At 42.9% G+C, this 13,994-nt stretch overlaps 1 protein-coding gene across 5 annotated transcripts in view; it reads right to left on the bottom strand.

Annotated features, from left to right (window-relative positions):
• The window catches only part of FAM169A (family with sequence similarity 169 member A), a 65,956-nt gene extending 52,615 nt beyond the window's left edge, over positions 1-13,341 (bottom strand). For 2 of the 5 annotated variants that reach the window (XM_025270853.3, XM_044932535.2), the window contains exon 1: positions 12,367-12,497. The gene's annotated coding sequence lies outside the window, so the exon portion shown is untranslated. Of the gene's footprint in view, positions 1-11,854; positions 11,988-12,366; positions 12,498-12,867; positions 13,008-13,209 lie in introns of those variants that run through there. The other 3 variants (XM_006055397.4, XM_006055395.4, XM_006055396.4) reach the window with 3 other exon arrangements.
• Positions 13,342-13,994: the final 653 nt, after the last annotated feature.

Here is a 13,994-nt window from a genome sequence, read left to right as displayed (position 1 = left end):
TGCTGCTGCTAAGTCGCTTCAGTCGTGTCCGACTCTGTGCGACCCCACAGACGGCAGCCCACCAGGCTCCCCTGTCCCTGGGATTCTCCAGGCAAGAACAGTGGTGTGGGTTGCCATTTCCTTCTCCAATGCATGAAAGTGAAAAGTGAAAGCGAAGTCCCTCAGTCGTGTCTGACTCTTCGCGAGCCCATGGACTGCAGCCTACCAGGCTCCTCCATCCATGGGATTTTCCAGGCAAGAGTGCTGGAGTGGGGTGCCATTGCCTTCTCCGATGAAAGAACTAGAAATTATTATAAATCAGTAATAGCAGCAGGTAACATTTACTGAGAAATGACGACATACCAGACTTTAAAGAAAATGCTGCATGTAATATATAATGAGGTACTTCTATCAACCCCATTCTACAGATGAAGAAATGGAGCTTTAGAGATTAAGACATGATCAATGTCACACCACTGGTGGAGCTAGAAGAATATGAATCCAGACAAGCAAATAGACATTCCAATATAATTATTTTTTACTCAATACGCAAAATCAAGTATCATACTTTGTCATAAGAAACTTACTCCTGTAAAATATCACAACTGCACCTTGTTATTAAACATTGTATTCACGTATTACACCAGAAAGAGTACTTGTATTGGAATCCTGTGAGGATGCTCAGGTCAGTTTTGCCACTAGCCAGCTTCGTGACCCTAGGCAAGTTACTTACCATCTTAAGCCTTCTGTATTCTCATTGGTAATGTGATGCAACTAGACAGGATAATCCTAAGGACCTTCTCACCTCTAAATGTTTGTAATTGTTTATTTTAAAAAATAGCGGTTAACTTAAGACTGTGTAAATTACTAGTCTTAAGCTGGTTCTCCTAGGTTTAAGGAGACAGAGAAGGTTAGTAAGGTTTTGGAGAGATATACCTTGCTATGAAAAACGTAAGTGACTTCTCTCTCTTTTTTTTGTTGTTTTTAAGCTTCTGTCCTATGTTATATAACTGTAAAGCTGTCAGATCAAATTGTGTCAAGTACTTTATGCTCTGCCCATGAGATGAACCAAAAGGCCTAACTAGATTCTACATGAATGAGAAAGCTTAATGTCCCCTTAAGCAAACTAACTCATCAAAAATTTTACGCAGAACGGACAATGAAGTATAGAAAGTGTCCAAACTAATTTGTAAATTAAGTAAATGGCATGCTCATTAATCCTGGATAACCAGCATAAAAACATAATATACCTCTTACATAAGAACATAAGAGGCCCACCCGCTATTTTATACCCATCTTTTAATAATTCCATCCCCTTTCCCTGAAATATTATGTAACAGTTTGCAAGAATGAATGTTCTTTAAGAAAGAAACTATGAGAAAGAGCTGAAAATCAAATTGTTATTACTGTGATTTCCCCTCCTTTTTAAGGTTAATTACTGGATATCAAATATATTTTTTATTCTATAATATTTTATTATCACTCTGAAGCTATACATTATAATTTCCAAATTATTAAAACTATACCTGAAAATAAGAATCCTCTTTGAAAGTACGTGGAACTTTTTGTATGATTATTTAATGTTCTCTCTTATTTTTTCTTTTTTTCCTGCATATCAGCATCTTTTTTTTTTTTTTAACATATATCCCCTCTCTTTTTAGACTCCCTCCCATCAAATATATTCTTAAAGCAGGAAAAAATACATAATTTTAACCTGAGTTCCTAAGTTACTTCAAGAGTGTGGCTATTATTGGGGGCTTTACGAGGAGGAGGAGATCCAAAGAATTATGGAGATTTTAGAGCTGAAAGAGTTCTTAGGAAAAAAAATAATTATCTCCACCAGTCCAAGCCTTGATCCTACCTCTGCTGATTGTTTCCCCAAGACCGAAAATAGGTTAGGTATCCTAGTAACATAAAATCTGCGATGCTCTCAACCTTTTACACAAAAGGCCTGTTTCTGGACCTTATTATGATTCTCCCCTTGTCTCTCTTCTCCCCACCATCATATCCTTCTCTGACTAACCTAGGTCCTGTATTACATCAGCTCAACTTTTATTCTCCTCACCTTTTATCCTTCTACCCTCCTATCCTACATAAGGCCCTAAATCCAAGATGAATCTTTCTCCACTCTTAGAACCAAGTTTTTCAGGATGGCAAAAATGAAACCAGTGAACAGACTGCTTACAGTTATCAACACTTAGGTGGGCTCAACAATGCTCAGAAATCCTTTTCTATCCTCTGAGAGAGGAAAAGGATTTGATTACATGTAGGTAAAGACGCCTATAAATCTACGGGTAATGGGACAGGAGGTTAAGTGTGGTTCGTAGAGGCAGTAGTGTCGGTCGCATCCGACTCTGTGTGACCCCACAGACTGTAGCCCGCCAGGCTCCTCCGTCCATGGGATTCTCCAGGGAAGAACACTGGAGTGGGTTGCCATTACCTTCTCCAGGGGATCTTCCGGACCCAGGGATCAAACCCGGGTCTCCTGTGTTGCAGGCAGATTCTTTACTGTCTGAGCTACAGAGAAGTCCTACAAATGTGGTTCATATTTGTTACCTTTTTTATTTCAAGTAGAGAACAAAAATCAACTTTTGAAGTCATAATCACTGAGCCAACATGGACTATGCACCTGATTCTATTTGAAACATTTCACATGTATCCCTGATACAGCGTTTATCCCCAGCCCATGAAGCGGGAGATTTAATCATCTCGTCAGATGAGGAAACTAAAACACAGCAGCAGCCCAACCTGTTCAAGGCACCCTGTGTCTGACTGTCCAGACTCAGTCCGTATCCGACTCTTCGCAACTGCATGCACTGTAGCCACCAGGCTCCTCTGTCCATGGAATTTCCCAGGCAAGAATACTGCAGTGGGTTGCCATTTCCTTCTCCAGGGGATCTTCCGAACCCACATCTCACGTCTTTTTGCATTACAGGCAGATTCTTTACCAACTGCACCACCTATAATAAGCAGCAAAGCTAGGATTTGACCCCAGGCAGTCTGGCTGTGGGAGACGGCAATGGCAACCCACTCCAGTACTCTTACCTGGAAAATCCCATGGATGGAGGGGCCTGGTGAGCTGTAGTCCATGGGGTCGCTAAGAGTCGGACACGACTGAGCGACTTCACTTTCACTTTCATGCATTGGAGAAGGAAATGGCAACCCACTCCACATTCTTGCCTGGAGAATCCCAGGGACGGGGGAGCCTGGTGGGCTGCGTCTATGGGGTCGCACAGAGTCGGACACGACTGAAGCGACTTAGCATAGCATAGCATAGCATAGTCTGGCTGTGGGAGAAGGCAATGGCACCCCAATCCAGTACTCTTGCCTGGACAATCCCATGGATGGAGGGGCCTGGTGAGCTGTAGTCCATGGGGTCGCTAGGAGTCAGACACGACTGAGCGACTTCACTTTCACTTTTCACTTTCATGCATTGGAGAAGGACATGGCAACCCACTCCAGTGTTCTTGCCTGGAGAATCCAAGGGACGGGGGAGCCTGGTGGGCTGCCGTCCATGGGGTCGCACAGAGTCAGACACGACTGAAGTGACTTAGCAGTCTGGCTGTGAGACTGATCTTTTAGTTACCATGCTGAAGAAGCACAGCACATTAGGACCCTAAGATGGTACAAGACTGCTCACACATACCAAGAGAAATCTTATCCGTTTTCTTTCTAAGAGTTTAATTCCTTCTTCATTTCTAAAAAAATGGTCCTACATCTAAGAAATCATTTAAACATGAAGGTAATGGGTACTTGGCATGTTTTAGGACTTACAAAAGCAACATCCAGTCACATGGCATAGAAGCTGATGCACTTGAAAGGCAGAATGTGTAGAATACTAGTTAAGGGAGTGTGTTCTCAAGCCAGGATTAGCAGCTGGGAGAAAGTAAAAGTGCTGATCACTCAGCTGTGTCCGACTCTGCGAACTCATGGACTGTGGCCCACCAGGCTCCTCCATCCATGGAATTCTCCAGGCAAGAACACTGCAGTGGATTGCCATTTCCTTCTCCAAAGGATCTTCCCGACCCAGGGATCAAACCCATGCCTTCTGCGTTGCAGGTGGATTCTGTACCGTCTGAGCCACCAGACTAGCTGTGTGGCCATAAGCAAATTAGTTGAACAGAGAGAGGAAAAGGACCTCTGAAGAAGGAATAAAGTTCAAAGTAAAAACTAATAAACTTGAATATACATTAAAAATTTTACATCAAAAAACTCTGGGGCAAACTTTATATAATGAATATGATCCATAAGAACTAGCTTCCTTAATACAAAAGTTTTTGAACTAAGCAAATAAATAAGCAGGTGGCATGAACAGACAATTCATAAAACAAGAAAAACAAACATAAAAATGCTCAACTCAAAATTTTTTTTAAAAGCCTATTGGATGTAAAATATTGGTATATATTTATACGTTTGTACAGAAAATAATCTGGAAGAGCTCACATTATTAACAGTAGATATTCCTGGTGAAGGAGGAAGAACCAAGGGAAGAAAGGAGATTCCACATGGAGCCTCCTTCCTCAATCGCTCACTCTGTAGTGTAGGCTCTCTTGGATGCAACTCTGACAAAATTTAGGTTCTATGCCTGCATCCAACCTCCAAGGGAGAAGAATGATTTGGAAGGTTCTATTTTGGGAAGACAAGCAAGGCTCATAGGGCTGACATGGGACTCCTAAGCAAAATGAGTCAGACCACACTAAACAACCACACCCAGGAATGGATGCTAAATCCTTATCTTCCTGTCTATACACTTGGAGGAAGACACAGGGAGCTACTTACATTTCTCAGGTACATATACAAAAGCCCAACAATAAATTAATAGGCGATATGTGAAGCAGACATGTGCTTGTAACTGAAGCTTCCACTGATCGACCACATGTGGTTCTGCAGAAAAGAATACCTTTGCCTCTAGAACATGTCAGCTACCCCAGCCCGTCATGGCCCAGATTATTAAACACTGTTCATAATCTCAAAGGAGCAGTTTATAAACCTCAGGAGGGACAAAATAAGAAGTATTTAAATGAATACACCATAAAGTTTTGTCCTTCATTTCAACATTAGACAATCTTTTTTTTTTAAACCTGTCTTCTTTACCATGAAATAGATTCAATTTTACAGTGCTTAAAGTAAATACGAGTTTGACACAGTAAATCTCCAGGACATAGGCAATTTTTAAAAAACAGGAGTCTAAACACTATGCATTTGTTGTACATATCGTTACCATATAATATCACAGAGATATGTCTCATTAGAACCAGGAAGATGGATGTTTTCGTTTTAAAGGAAATCCCAAAAGAAAAACAAAACTTGGTACTTAATTTCGGCTTACAACTAGTGAAATATTCTGAGTCGCAATCACCACTACCACCATCACCACCACCTCCCCCCATTTCCTAACATTTTCACTAAACAACAAAGAAATGTAACCAAGGGTTGCTGCTACTTGCAGAGTATCACAGCAACTTGAAAAAAAGTAGCCTCCCAACTACAGGCTCAACATTCCCCTTTCCCTCCCAGGCTTCTCCACTCTGCACTGCGAGCCACAGCCTCCTACACCTGGCTCTTGCCATCTTCCTGCAAACTCCGGTGTGTATGCTTACCCAGATCAAGTGAAATTGTTTTCTTACATTTCACTGGCAGCAGGCCCAGGGGAAAAAGAGATAGTAGTAGCCTTCCTCTCTGGTTTCAATATTATTTGTTGTTTAATCGCTAAGTTGTGTCTGACTCTTCGCGACCCTAAGGACTGTAGCCTGCCAGGCTCCTCAGTCCGTAGGATTTCCCAGGCAAAAAATACTGGAGTTGGTTGCCATTTCCTTCTCCAGGGGTCTTCCCAACCTAGGAACTGAACCTGCATCTCCTGCTTTGCAGGCAGATTCTTTACCACTGAGCCACCCATCTTCAATACTTATTCCTATATAAATGAATGACGAATGGCTGAACAAGTTTGCATAAACAAACCACACACTGGTACTAGAACAAAGAACTGTCAAGATGAAATCCATGTGAAGTTCTGCGGCTAGAGGAAGAGCAACAGATGGTCTCTCAACGGGCAGATAGAAGGGGAGACCCTCTAGGATGGGAATGCCAAACGGAAGCCAGAAAGCATGCTGAGAATAGCAAGTAGTTGGATTCATCAAGAGAGTTAAGGTATATAAAAAGTAGGGACATGTACACTAGGAAAATAAATTGAGGATAGAAATAACAGGCCAAGAACACCAGATTAAAGAGTCTGGACTTTATTTTGCACACAGAAGGAGGTAATTTAAAGATCCTGAGCAGAAGAGAGACACCCAAGGCTATGGTTTAAGACAATTTACCCAGCAGCTGCGTATAGGATGGATTAACAGGTAAAAATGAAGGGAGACAACTTGAGAAACTTATATGAGTTTCTTGCAAGTTCCTCATGCATACTTCTTTTAACATACTTATCACAGGAGAATGTGATTTACCTATTCTATCTTTTCTTCGTCTATTCTACCAGGCTCAGAACTCCAGAGAAGCATAATTTTTCCAAAAAAGTAGGGATGGGTCAAATGATCTCTGATGTCCTTTCTAACTAATAACTTAGGTCATGCATGACCACTTAAAGAAAAAAAACGGAAAAAAAGCACTTAATTTACAAAAGGTTGGTACCATCTAATGAATAATCATTTATTCTAACTCAAAATGTTTTCTGATGATGAAAGAACTATCATTCATTGCCTGTTTACCTTGCACAAGGCATTATGCTCAATATTCTACACATAATAAATAATTTCCTCAAAATGATTCTGTGAGGTTAACTATTCTTACACACATTCTTCCAATGAGGAGCCTCAGGTGTGAAAACATCAAGTCGCCCAAGTTCACACAGCTGGTAAGTGGCAGAGTCAGTCTCTAAACTTAGGCAATCTCTCTCCAGAGGGATTTAATCAGGTTCCTCGATCAAGACAAAAGTCAATATAACCCATAATGTACCTGATCATACAAATATCATGTATCTAGCATATTGTTCAGTCACTCATTAAGTGTTAGATTTTTTTGAATCTCGCAGTATCCTCTCTTCAGACTTTAGATACTTGTTCTAATCACTACAAAACCACCTGCAGAATTTTAAAATGTTTACTACACAATGAATACAAAGCCAACCATTTTAAAATGAAAGGGAAACTTAAAAGCTGACAAAATAAGAGATTCAGCTGGTACTAGACTCAATATGAATTATGAGCAAGTTTTTTTTTTTCCCTAAGTTAAAGCAAAATGATCCCACAATAGGGCTTCATTCAAAATTAGGAAAGGTGTACCTCAAGGATATATACTGTCACCATGCTTATTTAACTTTTATGCAGAGTACACTGTGAGAAATGTTGGATTGGATGAAGCACAAGCTGGAATCAAGACTGCCAGGAGAAATATCAATAACCTCAAATATGCAGATGACACCACCCTTACAGCAGAAAGCAAAGAAAAACTAAAGAGCCTCTTCATGAAAGTGGAAGAGGAGAGTGAAAAATCTGGCTTAAAACTCAACATTCAAAAAACTAAAATCATGGCATCTGGTCCCATCACTTTGTGGCATATAGATGGGGAAACAGTGACAGACTTTATGTTCTTGGGCTCCAAAATCACTGCGGGTGGTGACTGCAGCCATGAAATTAAAAGACACTTGCTCCTTGGAAGAAAAGTCATGACAAACTCAGCATATTAAAAAGCAGAGACATCACTTTGCTGACAAAGGTCCATCTAGTCAAAGCTATGGTTTTTCCAGAAGTCATGTACCAATGTGAGAGCTGGACCATAAAGAAAGCTGAGCGCTGAAGAACTGACTCTTTCAAACTGTGGTGCTGGAGAAGACTCTTGAGAGTCCCTGGGACAGCAAGGAGATCAAACCAGTCAATCCTAAAGGAAATCAACCCTTTCTTTTAGATAGGTCAGATAGCATCACTGACTGAGTGGACACATGTTTGAGTAAACTCTGGGAGATGGTGAAGGACAGGGAAGCCTGGCATGCTGCAGTCCATGGGGTAAAAAAGAGTTGGACACGACTGAGCAACCGAACAACAATTAGGAGATGCAGAAATGGAAAAGGACCCCTGACCTCTTCATAAGTCAGACAGCATTCAGTCTTTTATTCCATCCTGAGGATCACATTTTAAGAAAACTACACTGAAATGGCATCACCGACTCAATGGACAAGAGTTTGGGTGAACTCCGGGAGTTGGTGATTGACAGGGAGGCCTGGCGTGCTGCAGTTCATGGTGTCACAAAGAGTCGGACACAACTGAGCAACTGAACTGAACTGAACACTGAAAAACAATCAGGATGGCAAAGGATCTGGAAACAACAGTATGGAAGATAAGGGAAAGGAACTGGGGAGAAATCAGTGAGGTCAAGTCCTGTTGGACAAGTCTTAGAAGGAAGGCAAGAAACTTGCCTTCAAATATCTGAGGTGTCAATATGCAGATGAAAACTTAGTCAACATACCTCTAAAGAGTAAGAGAAATGAGCATTTCCAACAGTAAATTCTATCCACAAATGTATCACACCTCATGAAAACACAGATCAACTAATTAACTCATCAGAGAGTACCGTCAGTGACTGCCGACGCATTCCAGTTGTGACTGGAGTAACATCTCTCCACCCAAGGCACAAGGACATCCGTCTTCATCTAAGCCAGTTCTAGAAAGGAGAGCCAAGAGTCCACGGAATTCAGCTGAGTGATTATTTGTATATGCCAATTGTAAAATCATAGGAATCATTTTATAGAACTATGGTTTTTGTTGTTGTTGCCATTTTGAAAAGCTGCTCAGATGTAAAAAGTTAGTATTCACCGAAGTTTCACTTCACTCAGAATCACCTTGGTTTCTTTTTTAATGGTCTAGAAAATTTTATCAATAAATCTCCTCAGTCTTGAAACTTCAAATACTTTTAAATATGTATTAAATTACAAAGCTAAATATCAATACTTCGAACATGTGGTTGCTTTTTGCTAAATATAGCTATATTTGCCACTCATATGCATATGTAATTAATAGAAAACAGGACCAGATATAAAAAAATTTTTTTTACTTTTATTTTTTGGCCCTACCACACAGCGTGTAGGATAGTAGATCCCTGACTAAGGATCAAACCCATGCCCCCTGCAGTGGAAGTGCAGAGTCTTAACCACTGGACCTCCAGGGAAGTATCCAAATCTAAAATGAGCAGATTCTTATTCTGGGATCCACAAGAGCTATATGGGAGACTATATAAATTACATTCAATTTTTCAAAACAACAGTCATTTCCCCACATTAATACACAAACTAATGAAAACCAAAAGATTTTCTTGTTTTTAATTTGAACTCTACCAACTCAACTCATTTTGGTTATACTTTATCTCATGAAGAGCAAAAGCTCTGACTGACAAGTAGTAGAGAAATCACAATTTTAAAAAAGTCATTGTTTTGAAATGTACCTCAAAAAAAGTACTGTACACTGCATGACTGTGGGGAGAAGATAATAAAAAGGAGAAAAAGTTGAGGAACACTGAACTAGATACTTAAAAAAAAAAATTCTAATTTCACTGATGACAATAATCTTAGTAGCTCACCTTTAGGAATGTTATCACATTTAATTCTGCTAACATTTTGAGATAAGCTGTATTATAACTACTTTTACAAGGCAAGGTTCAAATGTACCTATTTGGCTTAAATTGTGGAATTATACTGCCTCTGATTAATAACTACTGTTAAGAATCAGAGTAAGTTCATCTGATATGTGAAGGGCCGGTTGATGTAAACTTGAAAGCATTAGTAATATGTATAAAGACTTTATAGACTAAATTCCTTATCAATACAGTTTATTACTTTATCATTGTACAACAAAAAGTCAAGTTCATTGACTTTTTCTCTATAGCTATGCACTGAAATTGGCTTCTCCATTATCACTATACTGATATCACTCCTCCAATAATAACCTCTCAATTCCCAAATTCAAGGGATTATTTTCATTTTACCGCTCTTGTCCTTATGACAGATCAGACCCAACTGACTACTGTAAAGTTTCTCTTTCCTTGGACAATACTCTCAAGTTTATTAGTTTCCTTCCTTTCTCAGTTTCTTTCAGCAACTGAACCCTCTTTCTCCTCTCCTGAATCCATAAATGCAGGGGTCCCCCCACATGCAATCTGGGCTGTTTTTAAAAAGGCAATTTACTAAATTGATTTGTTCCCAAAACATATTAGCAAAAATCTCTGTGCCTTTAGATTAAGGAATTTGTAACATTTTAATCCACAATGCTAGACTACAAGCATCGTAAGAGTGGAGTTTGTTTTTGCACCCCACAGCATAGGACACTCAGTGTTTGTTGAATAAATGAAAGCTACCTCTGGTGTAACCTAAAACTAACATCTCATTGGAGAAGCTAGTAACTAAAATCATGCTCTTTTTTTCTCTTTTTACTCTGTGCTGAACCTCCTGGCAGGAACAACGTCAATCCTCAGGGACCTACAACAGGTCCAGTCAGGGAACAGGCAATCCTTAAGTTCTCTAAAACAAGACTCATCTCTCAAGGTCCAAGGTCCCTTTCACCTAATTCTCCAAAAAACATGTCAGCAGGGAGAGGCATGACATTTCTGCTAGGGATGGTACATGATGCGGAATCATTTATTTTCAGACAGAATAAGTCAAAGAGTCTTCAACTAATCAGAAATTAAGTTTAGAGTGGATGGGTTTAAAAAGTTTAAATAGATAACTCTCAAAAACATCTAATTATAAAATATTTTTTCTCCAAATCAAAGTTAAATCTTTTGTTTGAGGTATATTACATAGCTATTAAAGGAATTTGTAAAGATTTGAATACTATTTAAAAGACCCGACTAATCTGGAACTTGTTAGAATCTAAAATCCACAGATAAAGCATCTTAGATTGTAATCACTCAAGGAGCAGGCAATGTTGCTACTCATAGAAGTTAAGTTCCCTAAACCAATCCTCATCATAAATTCAGAGAGGAGTCCACTATGACACATACAAGCTTTCCGTGAAAGACAGATATTTTATCATTGTTTGTGCTGGAAGTCTTATCACAAATGGACTCTCACCACCACATTCCCTGGGCTCGCACCCACATTGCCCCCCCACCCCACAAATCAAAACAAAAGAGACAAGCAAAGATTTTTAAAAACCAAAAACTTAAATCTTGTCCATACACCAAAAACTTGGGCATATTAGTTAATCAAAATCGTTCCTCTTGTAGGAGAAAACCAAAATACAGCTTGCAAAGATAACCTGTACATCTTTTGTACATGCAAGCAGACACACAAGGCACGTCAAACCCAGATCCATTTTGGTGAATTCCCTCCAGGGCCCAACTGTGTGTATTATGCAACAGCCACCATTCCAGGCTTTAATCCCTGTCTGTGATGCAGTGATAAAATACCAATGGCCAGGGTACAACCTACTAGGAACTTGAGTATATTTGTAAGGAGACAAATTAAAAACAAGAACTACCAAATTCTCATGACCCTTGAAAAAGACAGGATGTGTTAACAGTTCTGAATCACAATACAACTTTTCCTTTGGGTAGTCTTTTAGCAACCTGTCCCTATCCCACTCAAAAATCCTCACACGAGAACGTTTTATTTGAGGTTTTGAAAGGAAATCACAAAAAAGGAAGGGGTCGTGGTTAATTTACAATCTACTCCACATAAGACACTCAGACCAACTTCCAGAAGCTGAAAAGCCAGTGAGATACTTCATCTGAAGTAAATGTAACCCAGATCCCTGAGCCATAAACAATCCAAAGCTTCACCCACTTATTTCCTAGGGCACAGGCCTCGAAAAATTGCACGATGGGCAGCCAAGAACTAGAACAAAATTGCAACGACCTGTATTTTAGAAGGGAATCTATACAATACCTAATCCAAAAGTGGTTACAGGTAAGGGAGCTGGTCAGAGCATCCTTGGAGGCCACCTGCGTGGCGGAACCGGAACGCTTCCGCCCCACCCGCCACCGGGTCCGCTTCCCCCACGCCGAGGCCACCGGCCCGGACTGAAAGGCTCCAGGTGGGAAAGGCAGGAGGGGAGCGGGCTCGGCAGGCAGCAGCTGGGGATCAGGCCGAGGCGGGCGCAGGAAGAAGGAGGCATTCCCTCACACAAAATGGTGGCGCTGGCGCGGAGGCCGGCGCACCTGGGGGCGCTCCGCACGCCCCTCGGAGGAGCCGGCCAGTCGCCCGCAGCTGGACCAGCGCCCCGAGCCCGAGCGGCCGGCGTGGGCCTGCGCCGCGCCCGAGCCCTAGGGGAGGCCCGCAGCTCGTGCCCGCGTCACTGCCCGCGGCTGTGCGGGGCCAGGCCGGCGGGGCGCGAGGCCGGACCCGGCAGCTTCGGCCTGGGCCCGGGAACCCCTGCCCGGGACGGGCCGCGCACTCACCTCGGACGCGCCGGAGGAGCCCTGGAAAGGAGGCGGAGCCGCGGGAATGAATGGAGCCGGCGGCGGCTCGCCGGCGACCCCCGGCCGGGCCCGGGCCGCGCCGCTCGCGGCTGCCGGGGCGAGTGCGGCCGCCTGCCCCCCTCCCGGGACACCCGGCTCCTGGTCGGCGGGCCGGCCGCAGCCCACCGTGCCCTCCGCCGGAGTGACGCACTCGCGCCGCAGCGCCTCCAGCCTCTGCGGCCGCACGGCGCCCGCGCCCACCGCGAATCCCCCCGCCCGCCCGCGCCGCACGGCCCCTCCTTGGCGCCGGGGACGCCGCCCTGCCCCCGGCCCCGCTTACGGGTCTCGCGGGCGCCGGGCAGGTGTGAGCTTGGCCAGCCGGGGGGCGCCCCGCGGCCCCCCCCCCCCCCCCCCCCGCAGCCCCTCTCCCCGCCCCGGCTGCCGTCGCTAGGCAGACAGCGACGCCGCAGCTCAGGCGCTGGCCCGGTATTAAAGAGTGACCTTGGCTTAGCTATAAAAATAGGTGCGGGTAAGCCGCGGGGACCTCGACGCTGAATGTGCGTATTCCTTGACTGTCAACATTCGCAGACGCCCGTTTGCATTCCCCGGGGAGTTCTCCAGCGAGGGGCGGGACCTCCGGGAATTTACCCAGGGTGGGCGAGGCCAGCCGACCTCGGGCCGGGATGCAGAGAGTGCGGGCAAGGACCACTGGCACCCGCCCGCCACCTCCCTCCTAAATCCACTGCCACGCTGGAGGATGGAAGCAGAAAGGAGGTAGAGAGCCCCATTCACAATCTGGAAAAACCCAATCTGGACAAGACAAGACTTCCATTTTAGGATTACCAGGAACCACCAGATTCCCGCGTTGACCTTTTCTCTTGCTCAGTCTAGCACACGCAAACTATCCCCAGGCAAACGGCGGCTCCACCCTCCTCTCCTCCCCTTCCTCTCCCAGCATATTTCATCTGCCTTAGCGCCCCGGGCCCTTTTGCTAATTACACTCCCATTGAAGGAAGACAAGCTCTCAAGTATTTAAAGAGTGATAGATTTCTTTAAAGTAATGCAGGTCATGGTTTAAATATGCTTAATAAATGGAGGACTAATGTTGTGTTAATCCGTAATCTCTGGAAAATAAACTCACCATTCAAGAGCTGCGGCATTGTTTTCAGCTCATCCAATAGGTTTGAAATTGCTTCTTTAATTCCTCGGAAATATTAAGCAATCGCAGTTCCAGCCTTTCTTGAATTTACTAACAGTCAACGAAGTCAATAACACTTGTTGATAGAGATATATTTAACTCATGTTTTTCACCAAATAGACTTTTCTAGTTGCTCATGAAAATCAATTTCACATCTCTAATGTTTTATTTGTAATATTTAATTAACAGAAATCTTAAATGTTATAAAGTATTTACCATTTTTCTGGCCCTTAACACTGAATAAGATTTAATTGAGCAGGAATTTTGAATAGCAGGGTTTTATTCACAGCAAATCTGAAATGAATGAAGTTATTTCAGGCTATTTGTAAATCGGAGTCCCCGGGGCAATTCCAAAGGATTGCCACTTTGGCAAGATGTCCTTTTGGCTACCAGGCTACAGGTGTTGAAGACTTGGGCCTTAGAGTAAAGC

Source organism: Bubalus bubalis, chromosome 19 (assembly GCF_019923935.1).
Source record: "Bubalus bubalis isolate 160015118507 breed Murrah chromosome 19, NDDB_SH_1, whole genome shotgun sequence".
Lineage (NCBI taxonomy): Eukaryota > Metazoa > Chordata > Mammalia > Artiodactyla > Bovidae > Bubalus > Bubalus bubalis.
Note: the sequence above shows the minus strand (reverse complement) of the source record. Positions and strands in the feature narration are given on the sequence as shown.